Source organism: Bombina bombina, chromosome 5 (genome assembly GCF_027579735.1).
Source record: "Bombina bombina isolate aBomBom1 chromosome 5, aBomBom1.pri, whole genome shotgun sequence".
In the NCBI taxonomy this organism is placed as follows: Eukaryota; Metazoa; Chordata; class Amphibia; order Anura; family Bombinatoridae; genus Bombina; species Bombina bombina.
This window is the reverse complement of record NC_069503.1, coordinates 401,193,248-401,210,076: the sequence shown is the minus strand read 5'-3', so window position 1 is coordinate 401,210,076 and position 16,829 is coordinate 401,193,248. Positions and strand designations below refer to the sequence as shown.

Here is a 16,829-nt window from a genome sequence, read left to right as displayed (position 1 = left end):
ATGTTGACTTTTATTTTGCTCATATAAGAGTTGTATATCAATAATATGTACACTTGGGGTACTTAAAAATATATAGTATGCCTGAAGGGTATGTACTTAAAACAAAATTGAGTCTATAGTACATATTATATGGATATTGTGATTAAATTGGAAGATTAGAAAATTATTCACTTGGGTATCAACAAGCAATTTGTTTTAATTTATGTTTTAAAACCTATCTCTGAAGAACAAATACATAATACTGAATTCATTAAAGGGCATGAAGCCAAAGGGCCCTATCTATCAAACGCCGTGCGGACAAGTTTCTCAACTGGAGAACCGGTCAGCAAGGCTTTGTGGCGTACGGCAGTGGGCCCTATTCATCTGCCGTATGTCCAATTACACACTCAAGCAAATGTGTAATGCCACCCCTTCCCTTGCACGAGAGAAGGGCCTGTCAATCACCCAGAGTGAGCGTGATCGGGGTGATTTCTCTCTGCCAACTCAGAGGTGGCGGAGATTGTAAGAAGCAGCGATCTAATGGGTGTTGCTTCAATCTCTTAGAATGCTTTGTTGAAGGAGAAGCAATGCACTACTGGGAGCCTACTGAATGCATTGGTTGTTGCTTCAATCTCTTAGAATTCTTTGTTGAAGGAGAAGCAATGCACTACTGGGAGCGTACTGAACACATTGGGTGTTGCTTCAATCTCTTATAATTATTTGCTGAAGGAGACGCAATACACTACTGGGAGCTTACTGAACACATTGGTTATTGCTTCAATCTCTTAGTATTCTTTGTTGATAGAGCAGCAAAGCAATACTTGGAACTTACTGAACACATCAGAGAAGCCAATAACAAGAGGCATAGATGTGCAGCCACCAATCGACAGCTAACTCTGTAGTGTATTCCTGCTACTAAGCCTGCCTAGGTCTGCTTTTCAACAAAGGATACCACGGGAACAAAGCAAATGAGATATTAGAAGTAAGTTGGAAACTTGTTTAAAATGGCATGCTCTTTCACAATCATGAGAGTTTACTTTTGACTTTACTGCCCCTTTATTACATGTTACAGTTTGAAAATGAATGAATTTAGAGATTCTAGCAATGTCTAAAACAATGCTGATTAAGTTGGAAAGAAGACAAGATGTGTAGTAAATGTGCATTTCTTTTCAGTTACACTATAAAGCCTTTTTAAGAACAATTTTATAGATTTCCTTTTAAAAAAATTGTAAAATAAACAACCGTTCAAGAGCCTTTAACAAATTGATTTAATTGTAATTAAATAATATAATTTGCGGTGGGCGGAGCTAGCCAGCAACTGAAGCAGAAGCAATTTTGCAAAGCTCTGTGCAAAACTTGCCATTTAACAGTCATTTAGGGCACTAATCAGGGGTAATTGTTTAGAAAAAACCCTGATACAGAAGCCACACAGTCCCAGTGAGTCCATAACTGATTTTGGGCAGCTTTGAGTTATTTTGCGGCCCACCCGGAAAACAGAACCAGAGAATTCCTAGGAAAGTCCGAGGCTGCGGCCTACTCCGGGTGCTCTGGCTGCAATAAAGACATCAAAGGCATCAGAAACCTCACCAAAAGCGGACTATGGCCTCTAGTTATGAAGCTCTGTATTTACCTGCATTAGCCGGCCCAATACGCTCGCCTAACATCGCCACCGCTGACCTGAATACGTTCGCCAAAGTTATCAAGAAAGCTGTCAAGAAGCCGCGCACCAAGTACGAAGCGATGAGCAGCGGACTGTTGTTAACTGACTGTCATCGATCTCGCTGCTCATCAGCTTCTTCGCAGCTTTCTTGCTAGCCTGTCACTAAGCACCCACACTAAACTATACTGTTATACCCCCTAAATCGCGGCTCCTGGAGCCCCCGGCACCTAAATAAAGTTATTACCCCCTAAACCGCCACTCCTGGACCCCTTCGCAACTATAATAAATATATTAACCCCTAAACCGCCGCTCCCGGACCCCGCCGCCACTATAATAAATATATGAACCCCTAAACCGCCGTTCCCGGACCCCGCCGCCACCTACATTATACCTATTAACCCCTAATCTGCCACCCCCTATACCGCCGCCACCTACATAAAGTTATTAACCCCTATCCTGCAAATAAATTAATTGTTTAACCCCTAAACCGCCACACCAGGAGCCCTCCGCCACCTACATTACATTTATTAACCCCTATCCTGCCCCCCCTACACCGCCGCCACCTACATTACATTGATTAACCCCTAATCTACCACCCCTACACTGCCGCAACTATATTAAATGAATTAACCCCTAAACCTAAGTCTAACCCTAACACCCCCCTAACTTAAATATTATTTAAATTAATCTAAATAAATATTCCTATAATTAAATTAATTAATCCTATTTAAAACTAAATACTTACCTAAAAAATAAACCCTAAGATAGCTACAATATAATTAATATTTACATTATAGCTATTTTAGGGTTTATTTTTATTTTACAGGCAACTTTGTATTTATTTTAACTAGGTACAATAGTTATTAAATAGTAATTAACTATTTAACCCTTTAAGGACACAGCTTTCAGTTTGCTCAATTGTTTTATGACGGAAAAATTCCGTCATATGTCCTTAAGAGGTTAATAGCTACCTAGTTAAAATAATTACAAATTTACCTGTAAAATAAATTACAAATAAACCTAAGTTACAAATACACCTAACACTACACTATCAATAAATTAATTAAATAAATTAACTACAATTATCTAAAATAAAATACAGTTAAATAAACTAAACTATATTACAAAAAAAACAAACACTAAATTACAAAAAATAAAAAGAAATTTAATCTAATTACACCTAATCTAAGCCCCCTAATAAAATAAAAAAGCCCCCCAAAAAATAAAATTCCCTATCCTAAACTAAATTACAAATAGCCCTTAAAAGGGCCTTTTGCGGGGCATTGCCCCAAAGTAACCAGCTCTTTTACCAGCCCTTAAAAGGCGGTTTAGGGGTTAATAAGTATAAAGTATGTGGCGGCGGTGTAGGGGGGCAGATTAGGGGTGTTTAAACTCGGGGTACATGTTAGGGTGTTAGGTGTAGACACTTCCCATAGAAATCAATGGGATATCGGGCAGCAGCGAACATGAGCTCTCTCTGCTGTCAGACTCCCATTGATTCCTATGGGATCCGCCGCCTCCAGGGCAGCAGATTGAAAACCAGGTAAGCTGGCCCGGAATAGTGGTGAGCGTACCTGCTAGTTCTTTGATAACTAGCAAAAGTAGTCAGATTGTGCCGAGCTTGCGTTCGGGAACATCTGTAGTGACATAACCATCGATCTGTGTTGGACTGAGTCCGGCGGATCGTATGTTACATCACTAGATTCTACTTTTGCCGGGCTGTAGGGCTTGATAACTACAGCGAATCAGCCTCACCACAAATACGCTGTGGAATTCCAGCGTATTTGCGGTTGACGGCTTGATAACTAGAAGCCTATAAGTGGAGTATCACGTTGGAAGACCAATAGGGGTGAGAATATAATTAAAAAAAAATCCTAATAAGAGCGATAAATGCCCCAGAGACTATACTTCAAAGTGGAGGGACTTGTATTTAATTCCACACACTGGATCAATGAACCTTAACATTAAGGGTAATCTGTGTTACTCTCAGCTCCTGTTGCATGGCAGTTCTTTTATTATACTAGTTCTAGTTATCCCTTGCACAACAGACCACAGATCCAGTATAGCCCTGTAGGAAGACACGATTGGCACTTTTTCCTTTTGTGTCACTATATGACCTAACGTTTCTCCACAACCAAGCTATTAACACATATCACTGTATGGTATCATAGCTGGCATCCTGCAGGACCTTATCAATTGAATCTGGTGTAACACAACTAAAAGTTTGGAAGTACTGGTCAAGCAGTAATAATCTCATAGTACGGCACTGCTCTCTCCCCTCCCTCTTTCCGCCATCCTGTGTTTTTGGTGGGTCGTATCCCGAGTTCCCTTCTCCGTTATTGTCCTGTGGGAGTAGAGCCATGCTTGTGAATTTGTACACTTAAATTACATTATCTGAATTGGTGTGTTCCACAGCTAAGAGACCTTAGACCAGCATTTTGCAACCTTCCCTGGATCTGGGCTTTTTCTCCTGGAGGTCTGGGATACTGCGGGAGGCACAACACATAGGCCTCAGTGCTGACACCCTATTGGTTTCAGATATCTCTCCTATCAATAACAAGCCAAGCTTAAAGAGATGAAACAACATTGATAAAGAGATGATACAACATTAGAATTCAACCCTGAAGTGGTTTTACCTTGTTATGTATCTACCATAAAATATTCCAAACTACCTTAGCACCTAAGCCCTGTGTGCTATATACTGCTTTACTATACTTCAAAAGCTATCAGCCAGTTACAATGAAAGGCCGGAACCAATCCGTCAAATACTGCCTATCAAGGTCTCAACTTAAAAAGAAACAGATTGCTTCAGATCTTGCTCCAGACACAAACTCACAACCTTCCTCCCCTAAAAGTCCTCCACCAACATCCGCTGTGGACTCATCAAATGGAGAGCTCCTGCAACAGATTAAACAACTATTCAAAGAAGAAATGAGAGCAGCCCTTTCTGAATTAAAGCAGGACCTTACAGATATTGGAGACCGCACCGCCTGCCTGGAGGATAAAGTTGATGATATCTCTGATGAAATACCCAACCTTCAGTCAACAATACAGGTATAATACAGGTATAACAGGAACAGATTCAGAAGCTGGAGGATTCCTTGGAGGACCTTGAGAACAGGTCCAGGAGATCAAATATCAGAATTCGCAATCTCCCTGAATCATACAGCAACCTGTCAGAAACCATCACACATCTCTTTCAACAGATTCTCCCAGAGATAGATTCTTCTTTGCTACTCATGGACAGAGTACACAGGGCACTGGCTAAACCACCAACCCCCTCAGCAGCAAGGGACGTGATCGCCAAACTTCATTATTTTCATGCTAAAGACCAGATCATGCAAGCAGTGCGAAAACTACCTAAAATTACCTTTTGAGGGCCACACGCTACAATTATACACAGATCTCTCACCGACAACCCTAGGGAGAAGAAGGGAACTCAAACCAATCATATCAGTCCTCATTAAGGCGCAAATAAAATATCGATGGGGATTTCCATTTAAACTCATCTTCATGTATGAAAGAACTTCCTACTATTGCTCTTCTCCTGGAAGGACAAGCAATCCTGGAAAAGCTGAACCTGGAAAAGACTTCCTCAGAGGTTTCTTCCTCTCCCAAACTGCAGAGTAAGGCAATAGGAAGGGAGTGGACGCCAGTTAATAAAAATGGAAAGAACTCTAGACTTCGACAAGAGCCGGAAAGTCCTACTTATGCAAGTGATATGGGTCCTTTTTTAATATGACTTAAGTTTACAGCCCTACTGTTCTGGGTCTAAAATGTGTAGGGTTACTCTCAAACACCTACACCCCATTGGGGGTTTACTACGTTTGGAATATCCTGGCACATTCAGCCTTTCCCCCCTCCTCTCCCCCCTTCCCTTCCTTCCTCTCCCCCCCTTCCCCCCCTCCCCGTCCCTCCCCACTCCACTGAGTCCACTACTTTATTATTTAAGAATGGATGACATTCGGTCCCCCTATGTTTTCAGGTTTTTTATCCTGATTTTCAGGTTATGTTTGTTGTTGAAGTTTAATATTTTACTGCAGTTGCAGTTGTTTGCAAATAATACTAACTTCACTCAGCAGGTTTTGTCTAAAGGTCCATTCAGGTATGGAGTACCACAAATGTCTAAAATGGTCATCAAGGTCCAATTTGTGTAATGTGTTTCAATGCTTTAGGTTCAGTTGTAATGCAATCAGATATGTATCTTGGATTTTTGTAAAACTTATTTGTCAATTTATGAGATCTACTGCAATCCCTTACCAATTCACAACATGACACTTAATATACTTACACATAATGTGAGAGGGTTACATTCTAACATGAAACGTTGCAAGGCCATTACCACCTATAAGTCACTGAATGCACACATTGTATTCATGCAGGAAACTCATTTTACTAAATCCCTAACCCCTAAGTACTGGGACAAAGCTTATTCTCAACAATTCCATGCTACATGCCATAAAAAGAAGAGTGGAGTCTCCTTCCTTCTCCATGATAGCCTTAACTTTCAAGAAGATGAATCCTATGTAGATAAGCAAGGTTGTAATATAATCCTAAGAGGTAGAATTCATGACACCCCAGTAGTCATAGGCAATGTATATGCTCCAAATGAGTCCCAAGCATCGTTCTTGTCCAAGATCAGTAAACTACTAACACACTGGAAACAATATAGATTAATTATTGGGGGCAATTTTAACCTAGCAGTAGACCCTAAACTAGATAGATCAAATAGTAATACCCCTTCTCAGGCCCGTATCAATAGGAAAATCCTATATGATTTTTTGCTTGACCATAATTTGCTTGACAGTTGGAGGGCATATAATGGCAACTGTAAAGACTTCACTTTTTATTCACCAGCTCACAAGGTATATTCACGAATTGACCACATTCTAGTCAGCCAAATTTTAGCATCACTGATTGTTGACTCTGATATTGTCACCAATGTCTGGTCTGACCACAACCTAGTTATAACTAGGCTCACGGGAATAATAGATCCTCTGAGAAATAAAAGCTGGACCTTAAACCCCTCCCTACTTAAAGATAAGATATTTCTTCAGACTCTGAAAAGAGAAATGGGGGACTTTCTGGAAGCTAACACTCATTCAGTAAAGAATCCTACTTTCGTTTGGGGAGCACTTAAGGCCTACATCCGTGGACTCTTGCTCAGAGAATCCACAATAAATCCAAACAGTCTCATTTACTTATAAATAGTGACTTCCAAAATTACTATATTTGTTTAGATCCCTCCCGGTCTCGGTCCCTGCCCAAGTCCTTAATAAACTCCAAAAAGCTGTTATATCATTTATTTGTCAGGGAAGGCAATCCAGAACCAATAGACACACTTTGTGTAGGGGTAGAGAGGGAGGAGGCATGGGATTACCAGATCTTCTAACTTACTATTATGCTGCACGGTTAGCCCAAACATCTCTATGGCATAACAAAACAGATAGCATTCAATGGGTCCAGCTAGAATCTGATATGGTTATGATTGACCCAATTTATAAATTACTTTGGTCTAGCAGGCCTTCCAGGCCTTCAAACTGGAAGACTTTCCTATCTATCTCACACACTGTCTCGCTATGGGATTCCCTGACCATGAAGTTCAAATTACTTTCAGAGAAATCCAGAGCAACCCCACTAGTGACTTTCTCCTCGACCCCAGATTCGGGGCTCCAGACTAAATGGGCAAATAAGGGATTATATAGAATTGCAGATACATTGCGTAACCAATCCTTCATGGATTTTAAAACATATGTTGACCATGGCGGCCAAGACGGACCTAGTTGGTTCCATTATTTGCAGCTTAGGGCAAGAGTGGCTGACGTTATAGGTAATTCCAGCAGGATAGGCTCTACATATCTAGAACATCTTTGTTTAGCTACTCACAGATCAAAAGGAACTATTTCTAGATTATATTCCATATTTAATAACTGATTAGCATCACCTAAACTTCCCTCTATGCTTAAATGGGAAGAAGACTTTAATTTTTCTTGGTCACTCGAGAAATGGAACAACACCCTTCATAGGGGGTTGCATTTAGGGGGTACTTCCACCCTTCCAGATTACATAGCACAGACCCAGGGGGGGGAATTGTTTAAGAGGCTGTGATGAGAAAGGGGCTTACCCTCATATGTGGTGCCATTGTCTGCATGTTTCCAACATTTGGTCACAAACCTCAGAATTACTGAGTTCCATTTTTGATACTTCTATAAAATTAATACCCACACAGGCCCTTCTTCATGAACCACTGCCTGGGCTGGGCAAATCAAGAAATAAACTCTTGTTCTTTATCTGTACAATAGTCAGATTAACTATAGCTCGATACTGGAAGTCAGTGGTTCCAACCTTTCAGATTTTTTTTAACAAAATAGCCTACTACTACCAAATGAGCAGTAATGCTGCCGACCTTTTAGACACTAAAGATCAGTTCATCTCCATATGGGAACCATGGATTATGTACTCAGAGTCTAGCACTAGAAGGCAATAAAGCACAAATACACTTTACCACATTGGTTCGCCTGTGCTACGTATTAGTTACTGTGGGTTAGATAAGATTGTCACTACTATACTGGAAGCATTGCTCAAGAACAGATGCTAAAGCTGTATGCACAAGGTTTTGGTAACATGGTTGTTCATCATAGTTGTAGAAGTGAAGGTTTGATTAGTGGAAACCCCCTTTGGGTCGGGACAACAATGATGTGAAGGAGGCACTTTACTTTCTGACCTGGAGTGCATATTGTAATGACCAACTATTTTTCCTTCCATACGCCCTTGGCTGTGACTTGTTATCTATGACTGTGACCTTTACCTGTAAGATTCATTACTGTTATATTACTGTTGTGATGTATAATTGAGGAACAAAATAATAAAAATCTTTTTTCAATTAAATAATATAATTTGCAAAACAGTTAATAAAACAGGAAGGAAAAGAACCAATAATAGTTTCACAGCAACATTCAGGATCAAAGGCTGGACATGAAAACCAGAAGGTGCATAAAAACAAATTTACACTTGAAAAGACTGAGGAAAGCAATGGAAAATTATCAGGTGTATTATTTTAGGTATGAAAATTATGATTTTTTTTTACAACTATGTGCTGAGTTTACAGTGGACAACGTTAAAAACATTTATCTTTTTGTGTTTCATATTTCTAAAGCTGTAAAATATAATGATCATCATGTACAAGAGTTAATTCCATAGCTGTAATCTACTCATTTGCAAATTATTCTACTGATGTATTCTATACAACTGAAAGATCTAAAGAAGTGATTAATATGGCAAAGGGTTTTGCAAAACTTTTTGCTTTGATATCAACTCTAATTTTATGTGATGCCTTTGATAAATAGTCTCAATGCTAATGCAAAAACATAATAATAATACTTTAGTTAAGTTCAAAATGTAGCATTGAACACAATGACGTATTGTAGAACAAACATATTCAACAAACCATTGAGGGCATTGATGTTTTTCTTATAAAATATATACTGTATGTTGCCAAACTCTATTTTTTTCAGTGATAGAGTAAGATGTTTCTCTCAGTCATAACATTTACTTATATATAATTATATATTAAATACCACCCTAAACCTGCATTAGAAGCTATTTCATTAAAGGGATATGAAACCCAAATTTTTCTTTCATGATTCAGACAGAGCATGTGATTTTAAAAACAAATCTAATTCAATTCTATTATCAAATTTTCTTCATTGTCTTGGAATCTTTTGTTGAAAAGCAGGGACGTATAATTAGGATCCAAGCCAATTCTGGAGCATTATATGGCTTTAGTTTTGCTTGAATGTTATCTATTTGCAAGCGCACTAGTTACTGCCATTTACTGCTCAAATTGCCTACTAAGGTATCTCTTAAACACAGAATATGATGGGAAGGAAGCAAATTTGATAATAAAGTAAATTGGAAGTTTTTTTAAATGGTGTGCTCTGTATGAATTACAAAAGAACATTGTTGGGTTTCATCTCCCTTTAAAAGGAGCAGGCAACATTGAAACATGAAGGAGATTCTGTATTAGCTCCCAAGGGTCCCCAGAATGCTCTTATGTATTTGTTGGTCTTAGGAGTGTGATACTTCATTAGAATCTCCACCTTCTTTACTTATGGTTTTATTTGACCGCCGTCCAACACAAAGCCCAAATACTATGTTGTGGTTCTTTCAATAGAGCATGTTGCAGGATTTGCAATGAGACCAATTTGCCTTAATCCCAGCAACACCTTTAATTTTTATACAGTTTTACTGTTAATCACAACATCGTCCAAATAAGCAGCTGCATATGTTATATGAGGCTAAAACACATTATCCATTAACCACTGAAAAGTTGCTGGACCTCCATGTAACCCACAAGAAGCACCAAATGAAAAAGCCCATATTAAAGGGACAGTCTACTTGAAAATGTTTAAAAAGATAGCCCAATGCCCAGTTTTGCATAACCAACACTGTTATATTAATACACTTTTTACCTCTGTGATTATTTTGTATCTAATCCCATGCAGACTGCCCCTTATCTCAGTACTTTTGACAGACATGCATTTAAGCCAGTCAGTGCTGACTCATAAATAACTCCATAGGAGTGAGCACAATGTTATTTATATGGCACACGTGAACTAGCACTGTCTAACTGTGAAAAACTGAGATAAGAGGCGGTTTTCACCTGTTTAGAAATCAGTTTGAGCCTACTTAGGTTTAACTTTCAACAAAGAATGCCAAGACAATCAAGCAAATTTGATGATAAAAGTAAATTACAAAGTTGTTTAAAACTCCATGATCTATCTGAATCATGAGACTTTCATTTTGACTTGATCGTTCCTTTAAGTACACAAAACAGTTTTTTCTTTCAGGCATCAATGGAACTGTTCATCAAAACAAATGTTAATAAAATAACTAACCTTCATCAAATGTACTAATGCATCATCTATTTGGGGTATAGGATATGCATCAAATCTAGAAATGGCATTGACCTTTCTGAATTCATCACAAAACAGAACCTTCTAGCTTTAGGATATGAGTTTGATAAAAGGCAGCTTTTTTAAACATGTTGAAACATGTTGCTCATAAAAACACTGCCTACTGTGCACTCATTTATCAACTGATAACCAATTTTGATTTTGGTTCAGTTACATGTTTGGAACTCTTGTATGTATTGTGCCTAGACTACAAAACAGCCGATATTTAGTGGCGCACCATTGTCTCTGTAAATCTGAAGCTTTCCCTGTTATATTTCACCATATTGGTCATTCTTTTTAATTCATTGTTGTCAACTATATGACCCTTTATGATTTGATCGCCTGCTTGGATATACATCTCATTGTGTAATTTAATAATAGTTTCTCTCCTGATAGAACTTTACTACAATACAGGTCCTTTATAAAGACCTAAACATTCACTTGTGATTGACATTCTAGATAACATCTACTGCAAAACGCGTTGATGCACTGTTAGACGGTTGTGCTAATTTGTTGCAGGTGTTGGCTCTTGCTGATCTTGGGTCTAGTTAGTTACTTTAGCAATTGTTTCCTTCACACTTTCTAAGACTAGAATCATTTGTCTGCTGCCATAAAATATAGTAATATGCTACTTCAAGGCTTACTTCAAGGCTATTTAATTACAGCAAGGAAACTTGAACTTTTTTCAAAGACATGCTTCATATTTTCAAGCTTGTATTAAAAAAAATGCAGGGAAAATAGCCTGCTTGATTTTTGCATGAACGAGTTATCAAGCAGCTCTTGAAAAAACAAGCAGTATTTTTTAAGTAGCACTTGTATAAAAAAGAAGTTCCCAGTCTGCCCATCATGCCAACATACAATTGGCATTCAGACAGTTTAGCAGTGGTGCAGATGGAAATGGATTGCAATTGGTTCCTATGAATGTTCCAAATGTGCAATCCCATTTTAAATCTTGGTTATAAAGATGCCTGGACTGTTAGTGACAAAAACAAAAGTGCAAGTGTGACTTTATTAAAAAATGAAAACATGCCATCTGTAGATGTTGGTGTACTGATGTGAGTGTTCCTTCCGATCACCTTAGCTGTACAGCTATACATATGCAAATGTGTGCTCTGGCCACTGTATACAGTCTATGTCATAGTGATGAATAAAGCTTTAACCATGTATGTTAATACACTTCTACAATGTATTCTGTGGCAATTTGAGAGTGTTGGGCACATGTGCAAGCTAATAGACTGTTTGCAAATACTGTAGCCTTAAAATAGATGCAAATATGTCCAAAATGTCGTTTTGATGAGGTGCCAATTTTAAAAGTCAGAGGCCTAGAATTTTTTTTGAAAAGTCACTCAAAAATGTATTGTGATCACTGAGATCTTTTTAGTCCTTTTAGTGAGGATCCAAAAAGATATGTGTGGATGTGGGAAAGACCCGAAAATGGGCCATTGTGATTGCATCAAATAAAAAAATGGCCTTTTTGACCAGAAAAAGAGATGAAAAGGCATCAGCCAATAGACTGTGATCAAGGCCTAAATTTTCTATGGTGTTTAATTAGGAAACAATTCTCCTATTTCCTGTAGTACTTTTTTATTTTGACCCAAGTGTCCCAAAAATGCTTATTTAGATATCATAAAGTGGAAACAGACAAATAATATAGGCTTCAACTGCATTTTAACGTATTCTTTATAATGTAAGTCATGCACTTTATATTGGGACTATACGGGACTTTATTTATGTCTTTAGGATTTTACATTCTTTATTTATTACCCAAAATTGATTTGCAACCCGGAAAAAGTTGGTACAGTATGGAAAATTAAAAAAATAAACAAAAAGAGTTATTTGAAAATTCAATTCACCCTATACTATATTGAAAACACATTATTAACACATTATTTGATGTTTTACTTTGTGAATGTAATGTAATTTTGAAAATATTCACTCATTTCAAATCTGATGACTGCAACACACGCCAAAAAAGATGACACTCGACTGTTTACCACTGTGTAGCATCTCCTTTTCTTTTAATAACACTTACTAAGCAATTGGGCACTGAAAAAAACAAGTTGGTTCAGTTTAGCTAGCTAGCTGAATTTCCCCATTCATCCATTCTGCATGTCTTCAGCTGCGCAAATCTACGGGGCCTTTGATGCCTTATTTTGCGCTTCATAATGCGCCACACATTCTCACGTCAGGATTGCAGGCAGGTCATGCTAGCACCCACATTCTCTGCTTACGCAACCATGGGCTTGTAATTTGGGCAGAATGTGGTTTAGTGTTGTTCTGACGAAAAATGCAGAGACTTCCTTAGAAAAGACGACGTCTGGATGGCAGCATATGTTGCAGCAAAATATTTACATATCTTTCTGCATTAATGGTGCCCTCAAAGATGTGCAAATTTCCCATGCCATGGGCACTGACACACACACCCATACCATGACAGATGCTGACCTCTGCACCTGACACTGTTAACAGCTTGGGAGGTCCTTTTACTCTTTGGCCCGGAGAACACGACGGCTGTTTTTTCCAAAAACTATTTGAAATGTTGACTCGTCAGACCACAAAACATGATTTCATTGTGCTACTGTCCATCTCAGATGAGATCAAACCCAGAGAAGTGGGCGGCGCTTCTGGACAGCGTTGATGTATGGCTTCTGATTTGCATAGTAAAGCCTTAACTTGCATCTGCGGATGAAGCGACAAATGGTGTTGACTGAGAAAGGTTTACCAAAGTATTCCCTAGCCCATGTCAGGATATCCATTACAGACTTATGTAAGAAATCAAGAGCATTCCGAGGTGGATTTCGGCCTTGCACTTTACGCACCAAGATTTGACCTGATTCCTTGAATCTTTTAGTTATATTGTGCACTTTAGAAGGTGAAATGCCCAAAATCCTACTGATTTGTCTTTGTGAAATGTTGTTCTCAAAGTATTGGATTATTTGCTGATGCATCTGTTGGCAGATTGGCGAGCCCCGACCCATCCTTGCTCTTGAAGGACTAGGCCTATTTTGGAGGCTCCTTATATACTATGATTACACGATTGCATCACAATTACACCTGTTTACTATGATTACACGATTACACCTGTTTCACATCATCTTCTTATTTCAACTTGTCACATCGCTATTAGTCCTAAATTGCTCCTGTCCCAACGTTTTTGGAAGGTTTTACAGTTAGCAGATTTGAAATGAGTGTATATTTTAAAAAATACATTAAATTCTCCCAAAGTAAAACATCAAATAATGTGTTAATAATCTGTTTTAAATATATTGTAATGGGTGAAATGAATTTTCAAATTATTCTTTTTGTTTGATTTTTTGCATTTTCCATACTGTTAATTTTCCATACTTTTTCGGAATTTGGGTTGTAATAGCTCCATTTGCATTTATGTGCAAAAAATGCTAAATCATGAAATTAAAGGCTGTCCAAATGTAACATAGTAACATAGTAGATGTAGTTACAAAAAGCTCAAGTTGAGCCTAAATTAATTCCATTAAAAGGTGACCCATTTAACACAAGCAATCTTATCCATGAATTCTGTTTCCAAACCATTTTTAAATGTACCAAAGGTATTGGCATTCACTACCTCCTTTGGTAATGAGTTCCACAATTTTATTGCTCTTACAGTGAAAAAACATTTCTGTTTCAGGAGATTAAATCTCCTTTCCTCCAGCCTTAAATTGTGACCTCTTGTCACAAATAATTTTCTTGGAATAAAAAGAGCTTCTGGCATCTCTGTATATGGGTCTTGAATATATTTATATAAAGTTATCATGTCACCTCTGAAGCACCTTTTTTCTAGAGAAAACAGACCCAGTTTGGCTAACCTCCCCTCATAGCTTAAATTCTTATTAGCCCTTCTCTGAACTTTTTCAAGGTCTGCAATGTCTTTTTTTGAGATTGGTCCCCAGAACTGCACTCCATACTCAAGGTGAGTTCTTACCAGGGATTTATAAAGTGAGTACACTTGAACTCAAAATATTGTACACAGGTTGAGTACCTTATGTCTAATACTACATAAGCTTTCTAGTTTTAGGACAGGTCAGTAAGACATCAGGTTGGTATAATGAGCTAGTTATACAGCAACAGATATAGAGGCCTATTTATCAAAGGTCTTGTGGACCTGATCCGACAGTGCGGATCAGGTCCGCAAGACCTCGCTGAATGCGGAGAGCAATATGCTCTCCATATTCAGCATTGCACCAGCAGCTCACAAGAGCTGCTGGTGCAATGCCGCCCCCCTGCAGACTCGCGGCCGCCAGCAGGGGGGTGTCAATCAACCCGATCGTGCTCGATCGGGTTGAATTCCGGTAATGTCTGTCCGCCTGCTCAGAGCAGGGTTATGGAGCAGAGACACGGGCCCTCAAGCTCTATTCGGAGCTTGATAGATAGGCCCCATAGTCTGCATTTAAAAAATAGAGACTTGGTAATGGTATTTATTAGTCTATAAAATTTTAATATGTATATCTAAATTATAGATAAAAGTTCAAGAAATATACATCTTTCTCCAACAGCAGCATTTTTAAACCGTATTGCAACTTACATTTCCAACATTTAAGTTACATAAAGATTTTAATATTTTGTTTTACATTGTACATGGTACATAATAGTATTTCCTTAGGGAGATTTCCAAATAACAGGTTATAGCAGCAAATACCAAATAAAGCCTTCATTATTTTACAAGTTAAAAGGAGGTATTCTGGTTTATTAATCACTACAGAATTAAAATAATTTAGAAGATATCAAAAATATTTACTGTACAAGTATGCTAAATACAACATTGTAATTTAAAATATTTGTGTTGATCTATTTCAATATTGTTATGTCATCTATAGCTACAAACAAGAAGAGGAGTAACAACGGCTACAAACAAGAAGAGGTGTAAAAGCAGCTACAAACAAAAAGAGGAATAACAGCGCTACAAACATGAAGCGGAGTAACAGCGGCTACAAACAAGTGGAGGCTTAACAGTGACTATAAATAAGAAGAGGAGTAACAGTGACTAAAAACAAAAGAGGAGTAACAGCAGCTACAAACAAGAAGAGGAGTAACAGCTCTACAATCAAGAAGCGGTGTGACAGTGGCTACAAACAAGAAGAGGAGAAACATTGCTACAAACAAGAAGAGAAGTAATCCATGAAAAATTGTCTCCCTTTATATTTTAGATTCTTGTTCCCCAATTAAGGGCTAGATTATGAGTGAAGCATTATTTTGCCCTCCCATTCAGGTATAAATTTTGCTAGATGTAGGCTTTTTGCACACGTCGGGTAGAGAACGTATTACAAGTTGAAAGTAAAAAGTTTGTGCCCGAGCATAACCCGATGAGTCCATGGAGAATGCAGAAGAAACAACCTAACAGCTATCACGCATGTGCTAACCGAACAGGAGTTATGAATATTAACTGGATTAAATGACAGCACCACTAAACTAGTAAGACAATTTACAACCAATAATGTGCCCGTGCCCGGGATAGGATGTAGTCTAACCACCCTACTAATATATAAAACAAAAAGATCCCAGAACTGGATTCTATAACAATTTATTCAAAAACAACTTAGATTATAACAGCAATGTCATCATATGAAGGGCTCAACGCATTCACACACTCCTTCTCACTCAAACCCATATCCACCAAAAACAGGAAAAAACAGACAAGTTGCCAATCTATTGACAAAAAATGTTGCCAATTGTTAAAGAAAAAAGAAAAAATCAGAAATGATGTAACCCCCAAGGCATCCCAAGGGGGAAATTACCAGCATCACCTGCGAACAGTTACTATGATTAGTATCATCCAGTATATTACTATCACTCTCAAGATATAAAGTCCCAATGTATTTAAATTTACACAAGGTTAAACTTGAGATACAGTCTCGCCCAATAAGGTTAAACAAAGGCTTGTGATCTGTAATGTCTATGTCTGAAGTTAGTTAACACTCGTTTGATAAGTAGTCCGTATGTTCATATGACAGTGATACAGACAATCGCAATACCATAATAATTTATGATTCAATCTTCACTCACTCCAACCACCAATGTCCCCACTTGGTACCCTCATATACTTGCTGCAACACTTGCATTTTCATATAGGTAAGTCTGTGTCACAAATGAGTGGTCCGTGGTGTCCAAGAGTCTTTATCACAATATGCGAATGATTCCGTCTGTAGCCGGTTTCCCGGTCTCCTACCTCACTGTCACCATGATCCAGGTGTCTGTCCATCTGTTGTAAGTAATCAGCATTA

General features: G+C 38.2%; 1 long non-coding RNA gene across 1 annotated transcript in view; it reads left to right on the top strand.

The window, feature by feature from the left end:
* Nucleotides 1-15,999, top strand: part of LOC128659354 (uncharacterized) — a 114,602-nt gene extending 98,603 nt beyond the window's left edge. The window contains exon 4 of the long non-coding RNA XR_008402343.1: nucleotides 15,426-15,999. This is a non-coding gene — a long non-coding RNA (uncharacterized LOC128659354). The remainder of the gene's footprint in view (nucleotides 1-15,425) is intronic.
* Nucleotides 16,000-16,829: the final 830 nt, after the last annotated feature.